The sequence below is a fragment of the Notolepis coatsorum genome, assembly GCF_963971535.1.
Source record: "Notolepis coatsorum genome assembly, chromosome: 9".
Classification (NCBI taxonomy): Eukaryota; Metazoa; Chordata; class Actinopteri; order Aulopiformes; family Paralepididae; genus Notolepis; species Notolepis coatsorum.
In genome coordinates, this window is record NC_140173.1 from 75,736,640 (window position 1) to 75,762,383 (window position 25,744).

At 44.3% G+C, this 25,744-nt stretch overlaps 1 protein-coding gene across 1 annotated transcript in view; it reads right to left on the reverse strand.

Moving 5' to 3' along the window:
• socs5b (suppressor of cytokine signaling 5b) overlaps positions 1–14,643 on the reverse strand; it is a 46,134-nt gene extending 31,491 nt beyond the window's left edge. The window contains exon 1 of the mRNA XM_084321111.1: positions 14,383–14,643. The gene's annotated coding sequence lies outside the window, so the exon portion shown is untranslated. The remainder of the gene's footprint in view (positions 1–14,382) is intronic.
• Between the last annotated feature and the right edge of the window lie 11,101 nt (positions 14,644–25,744).

Here is a 25,744-nt window from a genome sequence, read left to right on the forward strand (position 1 = left end):
AGGGAAAACATTAAGTCGCACTGAACTGATTTTCGTTTTTTTTATGCTTTGATCATCACCAACGGAATACGTTATGGACTAGCGTTACACACATACGCTCGGATCGCAATGAAGGCATTCTTTGATCAACGCAAGATTGATAGCCCTTGATCATATAGCCCTTACCTTGACTAGGATGTGCCCCAAAAAAGAAAATTCCAATTATCTGATCGTGAGTCCCAGTATTGGTGTCGATCGTGTCGCCAACATAATCCGCCACACATCATCCATCTAGAGCATTTCGGGACCCTTGCCCGACATGGAAAAATCAGACCGGACTTAGTTTAGATCGACGCACAGCCCAAGACAATGTTTCAAAGGGTGCTCGATACCGCCGCCTGGTAGGATGCGGCCGGTATTGCACTTTTGCGATCTCAGACTCATTCCCTATGATAACACCAGGCTCCCTGGATGGATAATGAATGGAAATATCGAATAAAATAAATAACGATGAAAACCCGACTTTTCTCTGGTTTGGCGCTCAAGCGTCTGCCAGTTAACCCGACTTTATTCGGGTATGGCGTCCATTGAGTTAATGTAAATTCTTTGTTTCTATGAAGGCGGAACATGTTCTTCCTCAAGTGGCCAATTACGTCATTTCATCCGATGCCACGTGACTTAGGGCTGGGCGATTCTTGCTCAAATGTGAATCACGATTTTTCTCTCTAAGAATTGAGATCACGATTCTCTCACACGATTCTTATTTTTTCAATAAAATCATTTATTGCACTCTCTTAAACAGACAACATAACATATCAAAGTGCTTGACTTAAACTTAAAAGTCTCTTGTAACATACAAAATAACTCATGTCAGAATCGTCATCATTTAAAAAAGTTAGGTAAAAGTTAAAAAAAATATATATATATGTTTTTAATTTTTTTAATAAAAAAGAATAGTCATAATTTAGAAATAAGATTGCATGGGTCTATGAATTGAGATTGCGATTTTATTTCTATTTCGATTAATCGCCCAGCATTAACGTGACTCATTCACTTGTCTCCTGGACTCCCAAATGTGGTATTTATGCATGTACACCACAGCACACACGTCTGGCTGAAGAGGAGCATTGTGTGTTCAGTCAAGAGGTGTTCCCCCTCTATTCTCTTAAAGCCTGGTCCTGCTATTCCATTCAGCAGGTGACTACACTATGTCCCTCCCTCCCTTACTCAAGGCAACCCCAACAAGGCCCATTAACCACTCCTTCATTCAGATATCAACTAAATAAATCCTAAGACTTGACTACTGCAGTCAGTCGACATCACATCTAAAATCATTGAAGACAAGCCCACAGTAGAACAAGACAAACCTACTCCAAACCCTGAATGGGAATGGATGCGGCTTGAACTAAAAAGTATGAAAAACTAAAAAGAAAGCATGCCAAAACTGAATTCGAAATATGAAACATACATCATGCAGTCTATTTTACACACACACACACACACACTTCTACAGACTTGTAGGGACCACCTACACTTCTTGACGCAGCAATTTCATATTATTCATGTGACGGGGTGGGAATCACCAGTTTCATCAAGTCAACCAGCATTAGCCGGCTAGCTACCTAGCATGTAACAAGCTACCATAACGCGCGTTCAACATAGTGGACTATACTGAGCGGCTTTGCTTAAATGCAGCCGAGTGACATTTTATTATTACCGGGTTTCCCCCCATATCACCACTCGCCCATATGCCCTTCACAACGGTGATGTTGTTGAATACACCTGCTGAACCCCTAGCGTTGTCGATACGGTTCCAATGTATTGTCATCTTACAGCACAAGTACAGTACAACCAGAATTAGGGATGGGAATCGAAAACCGGTTCCCGTTGGGAACCGGTTCCTAATTGGCCGATGCCTGGAACCGTGTGGCTCCTGTGACTTTCGATTCCCTTAACGCTGCCAGGTTTTTCCTACAGTTGCGCGCGTTAGCATGTAGCCATGGCAGACTCTATTTGATTCCTTAAGGGCTCGAAATTGCCTGGCTTTTGGTCATATGCTCCCGAAATGCTCCCGCTGTTTGGCTACTTCTATGTGCAGTGAAAACTACTTGAATGCTTTCATTGATTTAGTTTAGGGTGAGCTAAAATTAGCCGCGGAGCTATCGCTAGCTAACGTGAGCTAACGCTATTTAATCAAGCTCACAAAGAGAGATAAACAGCTGACAGCGGATAGTACAGGTACAAATACAATAAAACAGCGGGTGGGGACTGTTCTGTAAACATTGTACTCTTTAGTTCACATATAATAAGAGCCGGATTGTTTATTTACTAAGTCCGTCAGACAGGAAGTACCATGGTGCAACATACAAATGTGTCCGTGTAGCAACACAAGCCAATACCTACAGGACAGGGGCCCGGGGAGGGAGCTCTGTGTGTCTGTGTGTGTGTGTGTGTGTGTGTGAGACAGAAGTCAGAGGAATAACGACTGTTATTCAATAGATTAAATTAGTTTAAGAATAAAAAAATAAATACATTTTAAGAGAATCTCAAATACATTATTTTATTTAAGTGTAGGCTATAGTTAATGTTTTATTTTTTACAGTTTTTGTATTTTTCTGACATGGTAAATGGCTGCTTTTTTATATAGCGCTTTTATCCAAAGCGCTTTACAATTTGTTCCTTACATTTTACCCAATCACTCACACATTCACACAACGACGGCGCAGGCAACCATGCAAGGTGCCAACCTGCTCATCGGGAGCAGTTAGGGGTTAAGTGTCTTGCTCAAGGACACATCGACACGCTGCCCGGGAGGAGCGGGAATCGAACCGGGAACCTCCGGATTGCCAGAAGACTGCTCTACCTCCCGAGCCACTGTCGCCCCTGACATGGGGGCTCAACAATAAATGACAATCAGAAATGTCAAGTTGCATGTTGTTATTCTAACCAGCTTAGTTCTGTTGCATTTCCAATTTATTTATTTAAATTATAAATTGATCAGGTATCGATAAGAGAATCGATAAAGAATCGAATCGATAAGCAGAATCGATAATGGAATCGTATCGATAAAATCCTATCAATTCCCATCCCTAACCAGAATACATTTGGCATACAACCAGAGTGCAAATGTAACAAGTCAAGTTGTTTTATTTAGCTATTACATTACAGTGAAATGCTTGGTTCTTTCACTGCCCAACTCAGTCCAACCTAGACCAGCCCAACCCAGTCCAACCTAGTCCAGCCCAGCATCTTTCACTGGCTAGTTCAGCCCAACCCAGTCCAGAATAGTTCCCTCTTTCATGTTAATATGTGATATCCTAATATTTTGAAGAGTAGAGACAGTGTGATTAATACATGTTGTATGCTAATATTGTGAAGAGTAGACTGTTATTAATGTTTTATGCTAATAAATATTTTAAAGAGTAGAGACACGGTGTGATTTTTACTATGATTGAACATCAATTTAGACAAAGACATACAAAGAAGTAATTATCACAATTAGCGATTTTTTTTGGCTGGTAAAAAATCAGTTTGTCTGGTAAAAAAAATCAGATACTCGCCAGTTGGCTGGTAAGCCAAAAAGTTAGTTTCCTCCCCTGACGGTATTACGATATACCGGGGTATTTAGAAATACCGACGGTATTGAAAATCGTCCGTCACAGTAGGGCTGCACGATTAATCGTTTTTTAATCGAAATCGCGATTTGGAATGATGCAATTATCAAATCGCCAAGCCTGCAATTAAAAAAAAAAAAAAAAAAAACATTTTTTTTTTTTTTTATTTAACCAGGAAGTCCCATTGAGATACAAGATCTCCTTTGCAAGGTAGACCTGGCCAAGATGACAGCAATAACATTTGCAATACATCACACAGCAATAAAATGTGCGATACATCACACAAGAACATAATAAATGTGCATGTATACAATACATCACATGTAAACACAAAGCAGAATAGTCTACATGACAGCTGATTCAGCTGTTATTGGCTCTTTTCTGGGGACCGCACAGCAGCGCGCCCCACCCAACATTGAATTGAAAATGGCTGAATTGGAGTACTGGGCGAACAACAGCATGCGACGCGTCTCCTTCGAGTCGGATGAGAATGACAAGTCAACCAGCATTAGCCGGCTAGCTACCTAGCATGTAACAAGCTACCATAACGCGCGTTCAACATAGTGGACTATACTGAGCGGCTTTGCTTAAATGCAGCCGAGTGACATTTTATTATTACCGGGTTTCCCCCCATATCACCACTCGCCCATATGCCCTTCACAACGGTGATGTTGTTGAATACACCTGCTGAACCCCTAGCGTTGTCGATACGGTTCCAATGTATTGTCATCTTACAGCACAAGTACAGTACAACCAGAATACATTTGGCATACAACCAGAGTGCAAATGTAACAAGTCAAGTTGTTTTATTTAGCTATTACATTACAGTGAAATGCTTGGTTCTTTCACTGCCCAACTCAGTCCAACCTAGACCAGCCCAACCCAGTCCAACCTAGTCCAGCCCAGCATCTTTCACTGGCTAGTTCAGCCCAACCCAGTCCAGAATAGTTCCCTCTTTCATGTTAATATGTGATATCCTAATATTTTGAAGAGTAGAGACAGTGTGATTAATACATGTTGTATGCTAATATTGTGAAGAGTAGACTTATTAATGTTTTATGCTAATAAATATTTTAAAGAGTAGAGACACGGTGTGATTTTTACTATGATTGAACATCAATTTAGACAAAGACATACAAAGAAGTAATTATCACAATTAGCGATTTTTTTTGGCTGGTAAAAAATCAGTTTGTCTGGTAAAAAAAATCAGATACTCGCCAGTTGGCTGGTAAGCCAAAAAGTTAGTTTCCTCCCCTGACGGTATTACGATATACCGGGGTATTTAGAAATACCGACGGTATTGAAAATCGTCCGTCACAGTAGGGCTGCACGATTAATCGTTTTTTAATCGAAATCGCGATTTGGAATGATGCAATTATCAAATCGCCAAGCCTGCAATTAAAAAAAAAAAAAAAAGAAAAAAAACATTTTTTTTTTTTTTTTATTTAACCAGGAAGTCCCATTGAGATACAAGATCTCCTTTGCAAGGTAGACCTGGCCAAGATGACAGCAATAACATTTGCAATACATCACACAGCAATAAAATGTGCGATACATCACACAAGAACATAATAAATGTGCATGTATACAATACATCACATGTAAACACAAAGCAGAATAGTCTACATGATAGTAAAAGTGTATAATACAGGGTAATACAGTAATTTTGCAGTTGGGACCCGACTACAGAAAGCAGCAACATTCTTCTTGTAAATTCTTTTTTAAATATGTTATAATCGCATCGCAATATCTGTCAGAATAATCGCAATTAGATTATTTCCCAAAATCGTGCAGCCCTACGTCACAGTCAAAATCACAGATGCGCTTCAGCTTCTATTACAGTGAAACGGAGTTTTGAGTGTAGTGCACACACGCGCCAGCAGAGGGCGAGACCAGTCTAGTGGAGCGAGTGGGTCACAACGGTGTTCACGTTTTACGGTAATGTTGCGACAGTGCTGTGAAAATACCGTAAAGCGTTGTGACGAGAGTTGGTGTGTGTTGTTGTGGAGTGGTACACTGGTGGAGCAAGCAAATAATCCGTCTCTTATTATGTGAACTAAAGAGTACAAGGTTTACACAACAGCCCCCACCCGCCTTTTTATTGTATTTGTATCGTCCTGTACAGGGCTGTACGCTAAGCTTTTTCACTAGGGGCACACTTGCCCCTAAATGAGAAATGTAGGGGCAAAAAATATTTTTTAGGGGCACATTTTTAAATAACAATTTTACCATTATTTATATCGATTGTTTTTGATTTAAAAAAGAAAAAGAAAAAAAAATTATTTTATATAATTTTTTTTTAATAAAATATATATATTATATAATCATACTTGTAGTTGTATTATCTGCGAGACATCGCCACCACGCAACAAGTCTAAATGCTCGCTATATGCAACCAGCTCCACTGTCTGTGTGTACTGAGTAGCCTCCAGCTACGGCCAGGATTCTCCGGAGCTGCAGCTGGGCCCTATACTGTAGCCTCCAACTACGGCCAGGATTCTCCGGCGCTGCAGCTGGTCCCTATTGACTATATTCAGCGTGCCCTCAGCTCGAATACGCATCGACTCAGTGTTATAAGACATTGATATCAGGACGGAGCTATCTGAACTATTTAGTTTAATGGGACGTTTCGTTTTGAACAGTAAGCTAACGCAAGCTATCATGCACTACTAGACTTACTGGAGCATTTGTTGATAGCTATCAGTAGCTAGCCGGCTGGCAGGCTCACCGAGGTCCCAGTGTTTACAACAGCCACGGGTGCGAGAGGGCTGGAGGAGGACTCAGAGCAGACGCCGCAGCTCGCTGATCATACCTGCTGAGTGCTCGCGTGAGTGACATCATCGCGTCATCACACGCCTTGGATAATTTAGGAGTGAAATGCGAATCCAAGGCTTGAAAGCACTACTCGCAAGCCCGCCCCCAGATAATATTTACCAATCGCAACGGCCAATTAAAGGGGGAATTCGCGACGATATCATCGCACTGTACAGCCCTGCTGTACTATCCGCTGTCAGCTGTTCATCTCTCTCTGTGAGCTACTGAGCTTGATTAGCTAGCGTTAGCTCTGCGGCTAATCTTAGATTACCCTGAACTAAATCAATGACTAGGTTATAAAGCATTCGAGTAGTTTTCACTGCACATAGAAGTAGCCAAACAACGGGAGCATTTCGGGAGCATATGACCAAAACGAATGCAATTTCGAGCCCTTAACGAATCAAATAGTCTGCCAAGGCTAGATGCTAACGCAGTAACGCTAACGGTGCGGGCTTCTGACTACCAATCTGAGAGCTGACGATGATTTGTTTACTTGGTAACACGGGTTGCCACCCCCCCCCCCCCCCCCCCCCACCGATGAAAATGAAAGTCATACCGTCAAATATAAGGTATAACGGTGTGAAAAAAAGGATACCGCCCTTTATAATTCTGTGGGCAACGTTATATCATTCATCTAGTGTGGGTGATATGATCATTGGAGCAGTTAGTATAGAAGACATTACAAAATAACGCTGAAACTCACCGTAGCTTCCTCGCGCCGTTGGGAGATGAGCGTGGAACAGAATTTTTTCTATTATGGGATATAGAAATACCCAATCCATTTCCAGGTTGTATAATAGTATATACGTCCAAATCATGTTGTTTATCGAGTTATTGGCAACGGATCGATATCCATTGTGTCGAGCTCGAGTCCCGGGACGAGTGATCGGACCAAATTGAAATGAGCACCAGTGTCCACTAGGGGTGGGACAATACATCGATCCAGATCGATATATCGATCTATTATCAATAATCAAATAGGATCGACGCAACGTAAAAAGATCGATTCATATTGCGATACTCTTATTTTGAAAATCCCCGCGAGTCATATCCACCGGCGCCCAGTATTGTGAAACTCCGTGTAGACATTACAGCAGTGTTTGCGTCTCCTGTAAAGCACTCAGAGCGTCTATTTTGCGAGCCGATATAAGTCTGTGCAGTTTTTTCCCCGCAACGGGTCAAATGCATATAACAGGCGTTGCATCGTCGCCATTCCTTTATGCCAACGTCGCGTTAAATATCTAAATGAACGTCGCGTTGGCTGCTTAAAAGCTAAGCAGCTAACCGTGAGAGAGAACAGGAGAGGAGAGAGGGGACTTGGAAGGAGGAGGGGTGGGGGCTGTGGGGGACTGTGTGTGTGTGTGTGTGTGTCTGTGTGTGTGTTAAAGCTCAATATATAAAAACAAAAGTGAACAGGAGGTCTATTTGTATTAAAAACAATAGATTGTTTTTCATTTAAATGTCTGGAAGAGCTCAAAAATAAATACATCAATTGATATTTCCGTAGCCTTTTTTTAGTTGATCTAAATGTGACTGATTGTGTTAAATGGGCACATAATATCGCCTCATATCGATCGCAGGCACCTGAATTGAATCGTATCGTATCGTGGCAGACTTTGTGATATCGGCAAATATCGTATCGTTGTCCAAAGAATCGATATCGTATCGTATCGTGATGAAACTGGTGATTCCCACCCCTAGTGTCCACTTCCCAGATGGCGCTCTTGAACCGTTAGAGAGTTGACAGGGGCTCACCAGTACATATAATGTCTCCGGGGGAGAAATATGATTTCGAGCACAGATTTTTGAAATATTTATATCAATGACGCTGTACAGCGTCATCGGCAGAATAAGCATGGCGGGGAATGACGCTGAAAAGCGTCAACGGCGATTAAAGGGTTAACAAAGAGAGGCAGAGTTGATTTAAAAAAAATAAAATAAAAAAATTTATATAATATTTGATGCGGCCCAGCCTCACCCAGACTCTACCTACAGCGGCCCCCAGATAAATTGAGTTTGAGACCCCTGCTCTAGGGGATGTATATTCTATTCAAATGACAATAATGAATATTTCTATTCATTACAGGCACACAGACTCTGGGTTAACATGGGGAATCATCCTGAGAATGCCAAAGTGCAATACCGGCCACATCACACTAGACGGCGGTATCGAGCACCCTTTGTAACCTTGTATCTTGGCCTTTTCCTTGTCGGCCGAGGCGAACGGTTCTCCCGGTTCCATTGAAGCGCGTCGAAATATCCCCGATCCATATGTTGTGGTGGATTATGCCGTGGACCAAATGGACATTGGATATACCAGATGGCGATAAACATTTGGAATATTATTTTTGGAATACTCCCGATCACAGGTAAGGACGATTTGACGTACATTTTTGCTTGATCGGACCTGCAATGCTTTTATACCGATCGGGCTGATAAGGCCTAACAAAAATAATGGTTTGGTTCCGGTTGCCGACCGACCCTGCCGATTTAGGTGCGACCCAATTTATTTTATGAGAATTTCTTTTAATTTTTAAATATCTTTTTATTAATTTTTTCAATAAAGTTTCATAAAAATCTTAGTCAAACCTTTAGTATTATGGATATTAAACATGCTGGCAGAGTACATGCATCCATGTTGTCGTGAACATTTTAATTAAATAAAGAAATTCCCTATCCTATGGGGCGACAGTGGCTCGGGAGGTAGAGCAGTCGTCTGGCAATCCGGAGGTTCCCGGTTCGATTCCCGCTCCTCTCTGGCAGCGTGTCGATGTGTCCTTGAGCAAGACACTTAACCCCTAATTGCTCCCGATGAGCAGGTTGGCACCTTGCATGGTCGCCTCCGCCGTCGGTGTGAGAATGTGTGAGTGAATGGGTAATATGTGAGGAACAAATTGTAAAGCGCTTTGGATAAAAGCGCTATATAAAAAAGCAGCCATTTACCATTTACCTATCCATAGTCGCCGTGGGTAAAGATAAAATAAAAAATAAAATAAAATAAATTCCCTACCTACTCATGGCCTTAACTGACAACCAACAGGAACCAAACAATATTTTTTGTTATGACCAAGCGGTTTTAGTGTTCAATACGCATGCCGTTACTGACAATCAAATCATCAGAAACGACCCCCCCCCCCCCCTTTCATGCATTCATGATGGAACATAATCCCTATGATATAAACCTGATTTCGGAATAATAGTGTGTACAGGCAAGAAATGACAACATCTATACTAGTGGAATTGACGTATACGACTATAACGCAGCATTTCAGGAATTACCCTAGACCGCTCTAAAACCATACTTATATTCACCACGGTATAACGCAGCCGGAACATATGATAGGTGATAATAATAATAATAATAATAATAATACATCTATTTTATATAGCGCTTTTCCAGGTGCTCAAAGACGCTTTACATGGGCAGGAGAGACAAACTATGGCAAAACAAAAAACAGAACAAAACAGAACAAAATAATACATGACAAAATAAAATAAAATTAAATAAAACCAACAGAATTAGAGGTCAAAAGCAAGATTGAAAAGGTGAGTTTTGAGGGCTGATTTAAAAGATGTCAGGGTGTTTGCATCACGGATATGGCTGGGGAGGGCATTCCAGAGGGAGGGGGCAGCAGCAGCAAAGGCAGTCAAATGGGCCATAGTATTGTATCCATAGCTATAATATAGAATATAGTTATAGCTCTACAAACAAAATGATCCACTCGTATCTTTTAAAGCATGGAAGTGCTAGAGCGGGGCCCCGGCTGCCTATTCTTTATGTGCTGCAGAGTGCTTCCGCGTTTTCCCTGATTGGCTGCGACACGCCCCGCGGCAGCAAGGCAGCCGCAGAGCGGAGCTCGGCGGAGCGGCAGAGCTTGCGGCATTATGTAGCCGTAATCCCAGATGTTTTTCATAGCTTGCGGCATTATGTAGCCGTAATCCCTGATGTTTTTCATTCGACGCTTAGCTCAACTGGTATGCCGCCGTGCTGTGGATCCTGCGGCCTTGGTGACAAGTTCGATTCCCTTCAATTTATTATTATTATTATTTTTTTTTAACGTGCATTCTTTCGCCGGTTAAGTTTAGGCATGTTAACTTTAAGCATTGTTTCGGAGTTGGTTAAGGTTAGGCATTGTTTCGGAGTTGGTTAAGGTTAGAAGGGTTAAGTTTAGGCGCTGGTTAAGGTTAGAGTTTGTCTTAGAGAATGGCAATATTCTTTCGGAGTTGGTTATGGTTAAGGTTAGGCATTGTTTCGGAGTTGGTTAAGGTTAAAAGGGTTAAGTTTAGGCGCTGTTTAACACTTTAGTTGCCAAAGGACGAGTTTAGGCGTCCTTCCCCGCCATGCTCAAGTTGCCGAACTCGTCTTTGATATCAATATTTCACAAATCTGTGATCGGAATCATATTTCCTTTCCGGGGCCCTGAGACACAAGTGTGATCTCCTCTCAATCCTCTAGCGGTTCAAGACCGCCATCTGGTGGCCGATCAGCAGATCGAAAAAACGGATGTTACCTTTAACCCGGCAGGACTCACAGTCACTCCATATGTGGTCCGGTCACTCGCTAATGTTAGAGAGACTCAGGCCCCGTCCACACGAACGCTGGGTTTAATGTAACCGTGATTGTATGTGCGCAGTTGCACTGTTCGGCCACACACAACCGGGGATTTGCTACACTGCAACCGCGGTCTTTTGAAACCGGTGGCCAGGGTGGAGTTGTGCGGTTTTGCAGTTGCGTGTGGGCATAGCAACCGAGGTTATTCCCAGTGTTTACAGCAGAGCTGTCGCAATTATTCCCCATGTTCACGGCAGACCGCGGGGTAGAGAGATTAGAGCAGAGCCAACTACACCAGTGTTTACAGCAGAGCTGTCCCAAGTAGCGTTATATGAAAATGATTGTAACAAACTTTTGTTCAAAACGTATCGTCTGTGTTGAAGAGTGTTGTGATCGACTGATGTCTATTGACGCTCAGAGTAAACATGTAGCTGCAGCTAAACTAAACTCATGTGTTGTCAAGTTATTGTTATAACTTATAAGGAACCCAGTCCAGACTGCATCCCCTTAACAATTGTTTGTATTGAGCCGTATTGTATTGTACCCATTCTGCAATCTGTTAAATAACGTTTACATCCATTTCATATCGGTAACGTTACTTCTTCTTCTTCAGTTAATTAATGGCAGATCGCGACCCAACAGGAAGTTTAGTGAGCGTTCAGTCTTTTCTGATTGGTTGAAATGGCCTTCATGTCTGAACAACATCGCCGCCTACTGCTTTGGCATTGTATTACATTGTACTAAATGTATCGGTTGCTGGGTTCCAGCTCTGCCCGTGAGTACGCAGTTATACACGGTTGTCCACCTGTGTTCACCGTGTGGACGGAGTTTTATTTTTTCAAACTTCGGTCATATTAAATCCAAACTCTCGTGTGGACAGGGCCTCAGTCTTCACACAGTGAACATCGATCGCTGCAAATAACTCGAAAAAAACAACATGATTTGGACGTATATATTATTATACAACCTGGAAATGGACCGGGTATTTCAACATCCCATAATGGAAAACTGTCTACCCCACGCTGATCGCCCAACGGCCCGCGGAGACTGGGGTGAGTTTTAGCGTGTAATATTACCGTGTTCGACACTAACTGCTATGATGAACATTTGACCCACATTAGATGAATGGTATAACGCTGCCCACGGAATTATAAACGCCCCCTCGCCCATCCGGTCAACATCAGATGACGTGTAGTAACTTCCAGAAGTCCGTCCAGTTGGATTTTTTTATATCACGCCGATTGCTATCAAACTGTATTTGATCATCAATATAATGCATTTGGGGCTATAAATCACGTTCTGGAGAAAGCTGCAGAAAGAGATGAAAACATACTTATACTTTAGATCATATTTTAGTATGAATATGTGAATGAAAAAGTTTAACGTTCATACACCCTGAACAATACATATAGGACATTGAATGGGCCCTAATAATGGCAATTTAGCAATAGAATTTAAAAAGTTATAGCCCTGCAAAGAAGGGGAACTTCTCCATAGACAAATAGAGCTGGCAAGGGATGGTATATCATGAATTTAGCCTTAGGCAATCAAAGTGTTAAGGTTAGAGTTTGTCTTAGAGAATGGCAATAGACAGCCTATTTCCGCACTGCCGCTCTCTCGCGCTGCCGCGGTCACATGGGCGTTGCAGCCAATCAGGGAAAACGCGGAAGCACGTGACGCACTCTTCCGCTGGGAATAAGCTACACACGCCCCGGCTAATCCCCGGTGGTCAATGAGTTAATGATGTGAGGACACTGTTGCTAGGCAACTGGGCAATGCATGTTGAAGCCATAGAGGCTAACGATTTAGCTAACATAATGACAGTAGGAAAAAGACTTGGCTGTTGGGAATATCAGCATTTTCCAGCATTATAAATTTAGTAAGAAAGACTAACTTACTAGATCACAACTCGTGATTTCAGAGCTTTCAGAGATCTCTACTTAGTTATGACGTTGTGAATACCACAAGAGTGGGTCGTTCATATGGACTCCTCTTGTGAACACGGTAAACACAACCCCAATTTAAGGCACCAATTTGTGACTGTGCTGAGGCTGACATAAAAAAATGGCAGAGCCCATGGGAGTTTGTTTTGCCATGGAATTATTGTAAATTGAGTCTCTTAGTAAATTAATAATATATATTTGGAAATGTTTGATATTACCAAGTCTCATTATTATGACTTTGCATTTTGGTTAGCAAAATAGTTAGCCTCTTGGCTTCGAGACGCATTACCTCGTTGCCTAGCAACGGTGTCCTCACGAATTTAACCACTTCGAGACCACGAACTCACAAGTTCCATTTGAAGGCAACATTATTCATCGTATAAGACCCGCCCACTTTTGCAGTTGTCCATTTTCTATGGCTGAACTTTATGATAAAGATGCTAGCTAGTGTGTGGATATTCCCAAACCAAATAAATAACGCATCTAAACACAACCCTGTTTAAGCTAGCGCATCATCCTTATAACAAAGCTATATATAAAGAAATAGAACAGGGGGGCTTGGTGTTTTTCATTCAAACTTGACAGATTTTGAAGGCTAATAATGTATCCCTTTCTAGAAACTGTCACCAGCTCACAGCAAGCTGAAAGACAAAATCGGACAAACTGGCAGCATCCGTGTTGCCTAGAAACACTGAATGATTGATTGAAAACTTTATTAACAGATTGCAGAATGGGTACAGTACAGTACGGCTCAATACATACAATTGTTAAGGGGATGCAGACCAGAGAAATACTTGTCTTGTTTACATCAGGGTCCCCCATTTCACACAAGGTGAATAGATACTCTGTTAGACGAGCAAACGAAGCGAGGAGATGTTGGCATTGTGAGTAGTGTGCGAGAGAGAGCCAGCTTTCTAACTAGGCTGTGGCAATTATTATGGAAGGCCTTTGGCTTTCTGGAGAGGCCCTTCTTCTTATCCTCGGGTCACAGTTATAGCCAAGTTAGCTAGGCTTGCTAACACTTTAGCCATCCACAGCAGAGTTCTTAACATTGACGTCCATGCAGCAGCGGGTTGACTCTGACGTTAGCTGCGTACACTAGCAGCATAATAGATCATAGATTAGTTATATAAACAAGGGGACAACCGGTACGTTGGCATAGGACATTAGTAGTTAACGTTAGCCGTCGCTTAGGTCGCTAGCTGTCAAACACGAGTCTCCTTTCAGACGCCGGGGTTTACTAACTAACGTTAGCTAGCAAGAGTTCAGATATAGCGCTAGCTAACGTTATAGCTAACTTGGTCTCGCAAGCTCCGTGTGGCTCCAAGTCAGCCAGCTAGCTTGTGAATTCGATATAATAAATAAAAAAATAAAATAAAACATAAGCAATGCGAAACAACACAGGGATACAAAGCAGACACATGGTATAATATGTTCCGACAAAATAATCGCCCGGTTTCCCAGTGTCCACACAGCTTACCCTTTTGTCTTTTAGAAAGCCCTACTCAACAGCTCTCTTTGTCTGCAAAAAAAATGGCTATCCAGAGAAGTCAGGCGCATATCCCCCTGGCGGTCCACCACGGCGGCGTCGGCTGAAAAAAACCCGAAATGTACGCGGATAATTGACCGTTTCATTATGTATACTTAATAATAACCATAGACGACACTTAGTTGATTCATTTAAAAAAGCTAAAATTATCTTCGAGTGTCACGAAAGCCTAATATTTGTCATGGTCGAGTCCTCTCTCTTTTCTCTCCCTGCCCGTGGTCGCGTTCCTGTTAGTGTTCCCCGGCAGGCAGCAGCCGATAGGACGACGGTCGCTCAGCTCAGAGTATAGAAGAGGCGGGACCCACCGTCGGCTCCTCGCATGCGGGAATAGAGTGGCACCTTTGAAATCCAATGGCGACAGAGGGGAGCGTTCGCGCACTTCCGATGGGCACACACGCGGATAGGGGAAAGCCGTGTGACTGGCTCTGCTTGATGATGGGCACCCCATGTCTCCAATGGGAGGAGAAAATAAAGAAAGTATCAAGCTCTCCTTTGGCAGCTACGTGGAGTCGTGGAGAGAGGTGATGCTTGTGGTCCTAGCAGCAGCACTAGCGGTTCATTCATGTCACTCACTCAGGTAGGCCTTGTTGCAACTAAGGGATGGGCATAGCTAGGGCTGGCTGGGTGATGCATGGTAAACCTAATGCACTGGTCTGGCCTCCTCCGACCTAGGCCCACATAAAATGGCAGGCAGACTGTGTGTGTTATGTTACATCCTTCCTCATACATTTTTCTGTATGGCATGTGGTATTCTTCAGTTTAATACATGTGTACCTAAAGCCAATTAGCCTCAAGGCAAAGACAATATCCAAGAAAATACATATACTCCCATGTTCTTAAAGACAATTTCTTAGGCATTCTTAGCTTTTTCAAAATGTTCCAGAGGTTCAATTAGCAAACATTGATGGTATTGCATACAGTGCCTGATCAGGGCATGGGCAACTGGGGCTGCAGCCCGCCAGGGCCCAAAGCTTGCACGGGCCCAGGCCCAGCCACAATAGGCTGGTCTTGCTAGAAGGCAGGGCCGGATTAACGACCGGGCCGTCCGGGCCGCGGCCTGTGGGCCTCTAGTGACGAGGGGCCTCCAAATATTTTTATTATTATTTATTTTTTGGAGGCCCCTAGGGCTGTCTTAAATACTTCGAAGCTTCGAAGCTTCGTTCGATGGCACAAGTTTCGAACATAAAAAAAAAATCGAAGTAAAAAAAACAAAAAAAATAAATCGAAGCTTCGAATTAAAACCGAAGCTCGGCCCCGAAGCTTCGATTGCCAAAAAAAGCTTCGAAGGTCAGCCCTAGAGGCCCCTCGTCACTAGAGGCCCAAACATTTTTTTTTTTTTTTTTAACTTTAATTTTTTTTGAGGCCCCTCGTCACTAGAGGCCCCACGTTTTATTTTTATTTTATTTTTATTTTGGAGGTCGATGTCATACTGTGACACTGAAATGAAAACATATTTCATCAACTAAAATATTTAGTCAACAAAAATATTTCATCAACTAAAATATACAGTACGTCACACCCTGCCGTCTGCAAGTGGCTAATCTTGAGTATTTTTTCTCCTCTTCATAAGAGTTTGAGGTTTTCCGTTTGAGGTAAAAACAGCAATAAAAAGTCAAAACTTGCATCTCCACATCCCAGCCCCGACGCCTGAATACTTTTACCAATGGATTTCCAGTTCCGCGTTCGTGTTCTGCGCTCTGATTGGCCACTGACGTTTCTGGTAGCGCCAATCGTGTGACGCCTCTTTCTTTCACCGGTTAAGCTTAGGCACTCTTTCGAAGTTAGTTAAGGTTAGAGTTTGTCTTAGAGCAGGGCGATAGAACACCAGCCCTGATTCCATACTCTAACCTTAACCAACTTCGAAAGAGTCGCCTAAGAAACGTCAGTGGCCAATCAGATCGCAGAACGCGGAACTGGAAATCCGTTGGTAAAAGAATAGACACAGCCCGACACGAATAAGGCAGATTGGGATCATTATTCATGACAGACAGCAGAGACCCGCCGGTGCTGATAGCGGATATCATCGAGCTCCCCCTAGTGACTAGGGGGCGTTATTTCTAAATCTAGACGCATTTCTGGTTGGCACTGATTGGCACTGACTGACGCTCTCTGATTGGCCACTGACATGTTTGCCCAATCGCGTGACGAGCTGTGTCTTTGCCCATTTCCGCGTCGAACAGCCTGCAAACTACCTGGCGTTCTATCGCCATGCTCTAAGACAAACTCTAACCTTAACCAACTTCGAAAGAGTGCCTAAGCTTAACCGTCGAAAGAACTTGCCGTCACGCTCTAAGACAAACTCTAACCATAACCAACTTCGAAAGAGTGCCTAAGCTTAACCAGTGTAGAAACAGGCGTCGGCCAATCAGAGAGCGTCTTGCCAGAAATGCGGCTAGGTTTAGAAATAACGCGACTAGGGGCCTCCACTACACACTAGTAAAAAAAATTAAAGAGATACGAAAAAAAAATATATATATAATCAGATCCTCATCCAGCGTTTACTTTCACAGCATCTATAGTGACTACTAGTTTCATCTCATCTCTTCTCTATCTATTTTTATTAAATTTTTTGTATTGCAAATAAAAATATGATTGATTGTTTGATAATGAGGGGTGAGAGACGTTGAGTCTACGTGACACTGACGTCCAGGTCCAGGGGTCACTGTCAGGTCAGGTCAGGTCAGGTGACCACTGATCGCGAGAATTGCACTTGCAAGTTGATCAAGTAGGCTAAGACTTGAGTAGTACTGTATGATCATATGACACTCAAAAAACATGGATAAAAAAGTTAAACGGTGGGAAAGCGGAGCTGCTAAGTTAAAATCTAAACAGGAAAGGGACAGAAAGAGCGCGTTACTTCGGCAAAGCATACCAACTATCTCTACTTTTTTCACCCAGTCAGGTAAGACTAAGGAGGACCTGGAGGAGGATAGTCCCCTCCCCCTGGCTAGCACTAGTAGTAGCAGCAACATCGTTAAAGGGGTTGAGCCAGGCGCCCCGGGCAGAGAGGACGAGAATGCTAACGTTATTATTATTGATGCTAGCGACAGAAGAGAGAGAATTCAGAGGCACAATGTGTCACATTATGCAAAACACGCCCCTTGTGAACTTTGGAGCCCCCTAAATTATAAACATCTAAAACCATGAAACTGACCGATACACTTAAAACAGACATGTCAACATCGTTTTTCTACCTGTTTACACAATGATGAGGTAAAAACAATACAAAGATGTAAGGGGCGTGCAGTTTAGGGGACAGGCATGCACACGGCCCTGTAGAGCTACAGCAGAAATCTGACATATTTTACAGGCATTGTTCAAATACATATGGTTTATATTTTTTGTAACATGTACACAGGGCCGCCTGGGAGAAATGCGAGGCCCTGTGCGAGATTTAACGCGAGCCCCCCCCCCAAAAGGTTAAAAAAAAAAAAAAAAAAAAAAAAAATATATATATATATATATTTTTTTTTTCATACAGTCAACATATTCTTAAATAATAGCGCTGCCCGAGGCGGGGCATGATACAGTCAACATATAGCAAAAGAGAGAGCGAGAGAGAGCTCCCGTTCTACAGTCAATATACAGTGTACAGAGAGAGAGAGAGAGAGAGAGAGAGAGAGAGACACATTGGAAAGAAATTGAAATGCTATTTGGCCCTAAACAGAGAGTACACAGTGGCAGAATACCTGAGCACTGTGACTGAAGATCCTTGACTATGTACAGACTCAGCGAGCACAGCCTAGCCATCGAGAAAGGCCGCCATAGGCAGACTGTGTGTGTTAGAAAGAGAGAGAGAGAGAGAGAGAGAGAGAGAGAGAGAGAGAGAGAGAGAGAGAGAGAGAGAGAACATGTGTGTTTGTCATGTGTGTGTGTGTTAGAGAGAGCATGTATGAGAGATCCAAAAGGACAAAGATCAACACTTAAATCCAAGAGAGAGAGAGAGAGAGAGAGAGAGAGACACATTGGAAATAAATTGAAATGCTATTTGGCCCTAAACAGAGAGTACACAGTGGCAGAATACCTGAGCACTGTGACTGAAGATCCTTGACTATACAGACTCAGCGAGCACAGCCTAGCCATCGAGAAAGGCCGCCATAGGCAGACTGTGTGTGTTAGAAAGAGAGAGAGAGAGAGAGAGAGCATGTATGAGAGAGAGAGAGAGAGAGAGAGAGAGAGAGAGAGCATGTGTGTGTGTGTTAGAGAGAGAGCATGTATGAGAGATCCAAAAGGACAAAGATCAACACTTAAATCCAAAGAGAAGAGGGTCTATACCAGAGAAACCAAAGCAGCAAGGAGCCAATGGCCGACATCAGCTAAATAGGCTAGCCAGGTACTGTGACACCAGGCCACACACAGCTTTGGCCAACGGCCCAACGCTACCCAAGCTACACAAACGACCAAGACATTCACACACAGCACATGTCGTATCTCCAAATGTTGTGAAGTAGCATATGTTTTGCCTGGAAAAAAACATCGTTATTAACAAAACATTCGGGAGGGGAAGGAAGGAAGAGTGGGGTAATGTCATGACATTTTCATTAATCTTACCTGCACCAAGGAACGCAGGGCGAAAGGCCGCAACACAGGTATCCACGTTGACGAAAGGCCTCTCGCTGTCGGGACAAAAATAAGCTGCTGCCAGAGCCTTGTCATGGTGCAGGCCCGACTACATCTTCTGTCAAAGATGATGTCGTAGTCAGAGTGCCAGAACCCCCTGCTATTCTCACGGCTAATGTCAATGGTCGTAGCACAAGCTAACAGCTAACTCAAGGCTAACTGATAGCATCAAACGAACGTTCCCAGCCGAGCGCAGCCGGCAGTTAACGTCGAAGCTAAACAGCTAACTGGCTAACAGTTAGCTCAACCAGGCTATCGCTAACCATTAGCTAACGCAGAAGCAAGCTATGCGGCTACATACAGCCAGGTGCTGACACCAGGCACACACTGTTAGCTACTAGTAGTACTACAATAGCTAGTCGGCCAGTTTAGCTCCAGAGAGTGAGAGAGAGAGAGAGAGCGATGTCCACGGCGGGAATAGAATAGAGTTAATAGAATAGGTTAAAAACTCACCAAACGTCCAAGAGGATGGAGACAACCACGTGGAGTTGACGAAGTTCATCTGCCAAACGACCATCCTCTTCATCTTGGCTGCAGGTTAGCTAACGCTAGATAGCCTTTAGCTAAGCTAGCTACTAGCCGACATCATCATGGGCCATGGCTATATCCCGACTGCATCATGACAAGGCTCCGGCCATTTGTCCCGCCTTTCGTCAACGTTCCTTGGTGACTGACCGACTGATAATGACGACCTTGGCTGGCATAACTAAGCATAATAGTCAAAAGCTGCACGCGCGAAATATTCAAACGCAGCTGACTCTTCTTCTTCTTCTTCGTTTAAGTTTCCGGCGGCATACTATGATGTAAGTAACCACTCCCTTCGTTGAAACCAATAGTATGTCTGCTGCAGAGCACCAGAGCTCCAATAGTGACCCAGGTGCAGACCCAGGAACAAGTCAGACACATTCTACAAACGTGTCTAATGTGAAATATATAAGCATATAAGCAAAACTAGATTTTAGGTATGTGATGAAAAAGGGCCTCGCGGGAAGGGGGGCCTCGCAAAAAAAAAATATATATAAAAAAAATATATATATAATAAATAAAAAATATATTTCTTTTATTTTTATTTTTTTTTATTTTGCGAGGCCCCCCTTCCCGCGAGGCCCTGTGCGACCGCACTGCTCGCACACCCCCTGAGGCGGCCCTGCATGTACATGTACAAGTATTGTATTGTAGAACCATATACTCATAACATATATTTTAGTTCACACAATGGAAGGGTTCACATGTTTTCACACATATTTTTTCTTAAAAAATGTCCCCATAAACATACATTTGTCCTAATAAACTAACCTACACTATAACATGCAACACTTTGATGAATATTGTTACACAGGTGACAGAGTTGTATTCCCCCTGAACACCTGTCGTACAGAACTTGTAAGTGTTTTGGATAAAAACGTCAGCTAAATGACTAAATGTAAATGTAAATGTTGTAATACCAACTATTTGACAGTTTGGGACACGGTGGTGATTCTTATTTTCTTATTTCGTAAAACTAAGACTAAAATTAAGAGGTAACAGATCAGAGAAAGACTTTTGTCTTGTTTACATCAGAGTCACCCATTTTCAATACATCAGGGCATACATGACATACAGATAGACATTAATGTTACATCCAGACATTTAGGACATACCAGATTACAAATACAGCACTGTTTGTGATAACTTGTAAGGGTCTGTCTGTCCAAGCTGTTCTAACTGTTTCAATAGGGTATTTCATCCATCTTTAATTAAGACTTATTTTTGGATATAGATCACCTCAAGGCCTGAATGTCCATACACTGTATCAATGCTAAGCCTACATTTTTAGGTCAAATACCCTTTTTAGCATGGTTCAGACCTCACCAACACATCTACCCCAGTGTATTACAAAATCTTTGTATCTAATGTAGACAATATACAATTATATAATTGTCACCTGAAAACATATTGCAGAAACTATGGTAAATGTACTTTGGTGCATGTAAAAACTTCATACAACTTCATGCAGAAGTACAGAATACTTTTATACAAAATGCTTCTATCTGCTACTCTTTCTGTTATTTTATGAAATAAAATAGTATACCATGTAAAATAGAAGTAAAAATAGAGGTCACAGTGTTCAGTATAGACATATGTACAATGTTCGATGCAGAATAGAAGTAACAGAGTTACCATACAATATACTATGCAATGTACTAATATACAATACTATATAGTGCAAAGCAGAAATGGGATGAGGTACAATTTAGGTACAATTTACAGTAAGGTCTACAAAGGTATGGGGTGCATTGCAAATACAATACCAATAAATATAAAGTGTCTTTAGGTGTTCTAAAATGTGGAGAATGGGTGCTGCAATGTGTTGTTTGTTTAAAGTGAATGTATGCGTTTGGATGTGTGTGTTGTGAGTGCATTTGATATTTGTTGTGTAGTGTTATTGCACGTTACGTGATAACACATAATCCTATTGAATTATGAATTCTTTGTTTATAGGCTGAGTGTTACGAAGGATCAGATTAAACCGAATATATATATTTACTGATTGATATATATTGCATAATATTTGTATATCGTCTGATATCCCTTGTGTATTCTTTGTACATATACACGGAATATCCCTTTAACCTAGTACAGACCATAATATTTCGTTCTCCTATTGGACAGCGGTCCCTTAGGCGCCACTGCCATACCCCCAGGGTCTGGTTCAAAGTCACCGCCACAGACATGCCTGTACATGAACGGCCCTGCGCCAGAATACGAGACAGGAATAAGGCTGGTACTAGTTTGTTCACCTAACGTATAAATACGGCGCAGGTGGATACAGCAGTTAGTTAACCTAGTTCGAGTTACCCAATAAGTTGAAGCCTCACCCACGATACAACGTGCGGTGAAGTATGGCCTGTTTGGCCCCAATAGAGCATTGAGACCGCGTGCGAATTAATAACTAAAGTATCAGAGTTTAACGCTGTACCGTCGAGTTCGACCTATTCTATTATTTCAGTAATAGTCTATTTATGTATAGTGTATCGTGCGGCTACCGTTCTACAGTGACCAGCATTACCAACGCTTCCTCGCACCAGCTAGTGTGCTTATCCAGGCTGGGCTGCTTACCCTGGCGCTTTCACCCGAGGAGCCCTAGACGAGGACTGTGTGAACATGTACACTGGATAATCTACCCGACGACTACATAGCCCTTTTCGGCTGGATTATATTTGCTTTGGTCCTGTAATTGATGGAGCGGAGAATCGCCTACACCCACAATTGTGTGGGATTTACCCTGTGAGGAGCAACGTCGAGCCCGCCTCTCAGAAACCTGAGGCTGGCTAACTTTCTTCCATGCGGAGCTGCATGCCACGGAGAACAGCTGTTATTCGTCTGCGGATCAAGAGATTATTGCACCATCTCCTGTACTTGGAGTCTCTCTATTCTTCGTTGACCCAGACTCTACTACCGACAAATCCTCTCCCCTTGCTGGCTTACAACCGGAGGGACCCTACCAGTATCTCCCGCTGCCTTTGCTGGAGTACCATAGATATAATTCCTAAGATTCAGGTTGTATTCATTATCTCCTGCGTAATATGAGAATGGACATACGTTATTGATTTGCTTACGCACATTCTTTTGCCTTATAAGCGCACCCTAAGTAAAGTATTGTTATATATACTATCATTGCTGCTAATAAATATTCTTAAACCCAGTTTTGTGTGGAACCGTGTCATTGTGGAGGTGTTCTCATCATATACCTGTGTACTGTATGGCCAGTAGTAATGTACATAAGACAGTAGTGGTTTAATGATACCATACTTATTAATACAGTCAGGGAATTGTACCCCTCAGTTACAATTGGTCCTTCGAGCCGGAGATAGTAATTAGCGTAATATTAATATAATATTAATATTAACATGGCCGATGATGAACACTCCACAAACGGTTCTCCTAAGCTAGATCGCCCGGAGTGCAGACGGCAGCCACCTCTTCACCTAGAGGACTACGTTGTCAGTCCAATACCTAGCTTTAAAAGGAAGTTAAATACGGATAAAATAACTAAAGCGGATAGTAAAAGTATGCCAAACCCTAACGACCAGGCGACCCCGCCAGTAGAGACCCTAGTGGGTTCTAACGTAACTGACCAAGCTCACGGGGGGGACCAGGAGGGACATGACATGACTTTACCCCCCGACAACGCCAACGGGACAGTCCCTGGAGAGCTCCAGGATAAAGAAAGCGTTCCAGGGACGGAACCCGACCCACTACCAGAAGAGACGCACACCCAGGAGATGGATCTCCTCGGAGCGCGACAGGAGAACGGATCTCCAACGAGCACTGCCAGAAGCCGATCACCTCCGCCTGTGTCTTCCCCCAGCGAAGCGGACAAGATGCTGGCGCAGGCACTCATCGCCACCCTGGCAGCCTCCACCGAACGCGATCGACTTCAAGCGCAACAGACGAGCGAGCGCGAACAAGCTGCAGACCAACGAGAGCGCCTTCACGCGCAACTCCAAGCGCAAGCCCTCAGTGAACGCGAACATTCTACAACCGAGCGAGAGCGCTTCCAGGCGCAACAAAGGAGTGAAGACGACCGCATAAGACTGGAGACCAGACGCCTCCAGACGGAAGAGAACATTGAGAGAAGCCGCGCCGATGCGCAGCACGCCGCCGCCAATGCACAACGCGACGCCGCCAATGCACAGCTCCACGCAGCCCATGCCAGCGCCAATGCGCAGCGCGACGCCGCCAATGCCCAGCGCGAAGCAGTGCGCGACGCCGCCCATGCCCAGCGCGAGGCAGAGCGCGACCGGCTGCAGGCGCAGCTGATGGACAAATTAATTACCATGGCGACACCCCCTCAATCCGCACGGAGCTCCCGGAGATCGTCAAGACAAGGGTCTAGGACACATTCCCCTACCCGACCAAGCGACCCGGGACCCCGCCAACAGGAGGATCCTGTCCACGTCTCCGAACCCCCTCCCCGGCCAGTCCATACAAGACCCAGCAACCGGGAAGAACCGGACCACGCCGAGAGACTGAACAGAAGACTCCAGGACCTAGCAGAGGAAGAGGAGGAGGAAGAGGAGGAATGTCAAGCCGACCAGCAGCAACGTACTCTGGACCAGGAGGCCCAGTACAGCCCCGACCAGCAGCAACGTACTCTGGACCAGGAGGCCCAGTACAGCCCCGACCAGCAGCAACGTACTCTGGACCAGGAGGTCCAGTACAGCCCAGACGTCAGCCCCGAGGCACTGCGCTACAAACCCCCGACTCAACTCACGGGTGAGTTTGATGCACCGCCAGCCCCGAGGAACAGCACCTGGGTACCCGACCTTCGGTACCCACCAAGTACCAGCCCAAGACGACACGCACGGGGAGACTCGCCCAGGAGGCCTCTCCCCCAACGCTCACCGATGTGCCAGCCATCCATGGCATCGTACCTTGGCACACCGACGTTCCCGGACTTCACACACGAGAACAGAGCACAGTACACAGAGCTACGAATGTGCTTAGAGACAATGATGTCCGATGTACCGGATGAAACGTACAAGTATGCTATCCTACTCAAGCACCTGAAGGTGCCCAGAGCGCACAATATAGCGCTGGCATATTCCAACTCTACTACCCCATACACCGCGGCTCTAGTAGCCCTCGACCAACGTTATGGACGCATATGGGACTACGTGATACAGGAGATAAGAGACATTGACCGTCTCCCCCCAGCCAGAGACAACAGAGCATTGGATGACCTCTCTATCAAGGTACAGTCCCTGGTAGGGATGCTGGGGTCCCAAAAGGAAAAAGGGATCTATGAACTGTACGCTAACTCTAATGTAGAGAGGATATTAGAGAAGCTCCCTCCCGCCCGACAAGAGCGCTTTCGGCGGCAGAGAGACCACCGTGACCCCAACGGCCCAGAGGCATCCCTCCTAGACCTGTCTGAGTTCCTCGCCAGGGAGGTCAGCAGCTTACGACTGGACACGTTCGTATGGAGTGGACCAAGCCCAAGACCAGGACCTTGGGGATTAAATGATAACCGCCGGTCGGTGACCGTTATGCACCAAGCCGAATCAGTACCGCAGCACAAGAACCACGACACCCCCTCGACGAAAGAGGAGTGGAAGATTGAATGCCAGTACTGTGAAGGGGAACATCGGCTGTATCAATGCGACGATTTCAACAAGCTGACCACGGATGAGGTGAGTCAGTGGATCAAGGACCACCGCCGCTGCTTCCGCTGCGCGCGCAGCCACATGGCAGCTGCGTGCCGCTTGAAGAAGAAGTGCGGCAGGTGCGGCGGCGCCCACTTGGAGGTCCTGCATGACATCAACAGGCGTCAGCCAGGACAACAGAGTGGGCCCGTCGCGGTAATGTACCATGCCGAGGCGGTGGCACCAGTAACGAAGATCCACCAGACCGCTCCCTACTGTTCCGACTGCTACAGCAGACACTGGGAGTCACGGTGCTACTCGGACGACCGCGAGTCGGCACCACCCCAGACGATCCAAAGCACAGGAGAGCTCCACATTGACCAGCATAGCGGGACCCCCCGAGTGCTCATCAAAGTGGTCAGAGTGCTCCTGAGCTACGAGGACAAGGTCCTGGACACTTACGCCGTCCTGGACGATGGGTCTGAAAAGACTCTCCTCCTCGCTTCCGCCGCAGCCCAGTTGGGCCTGCGGGGTGCCAAAGGTAC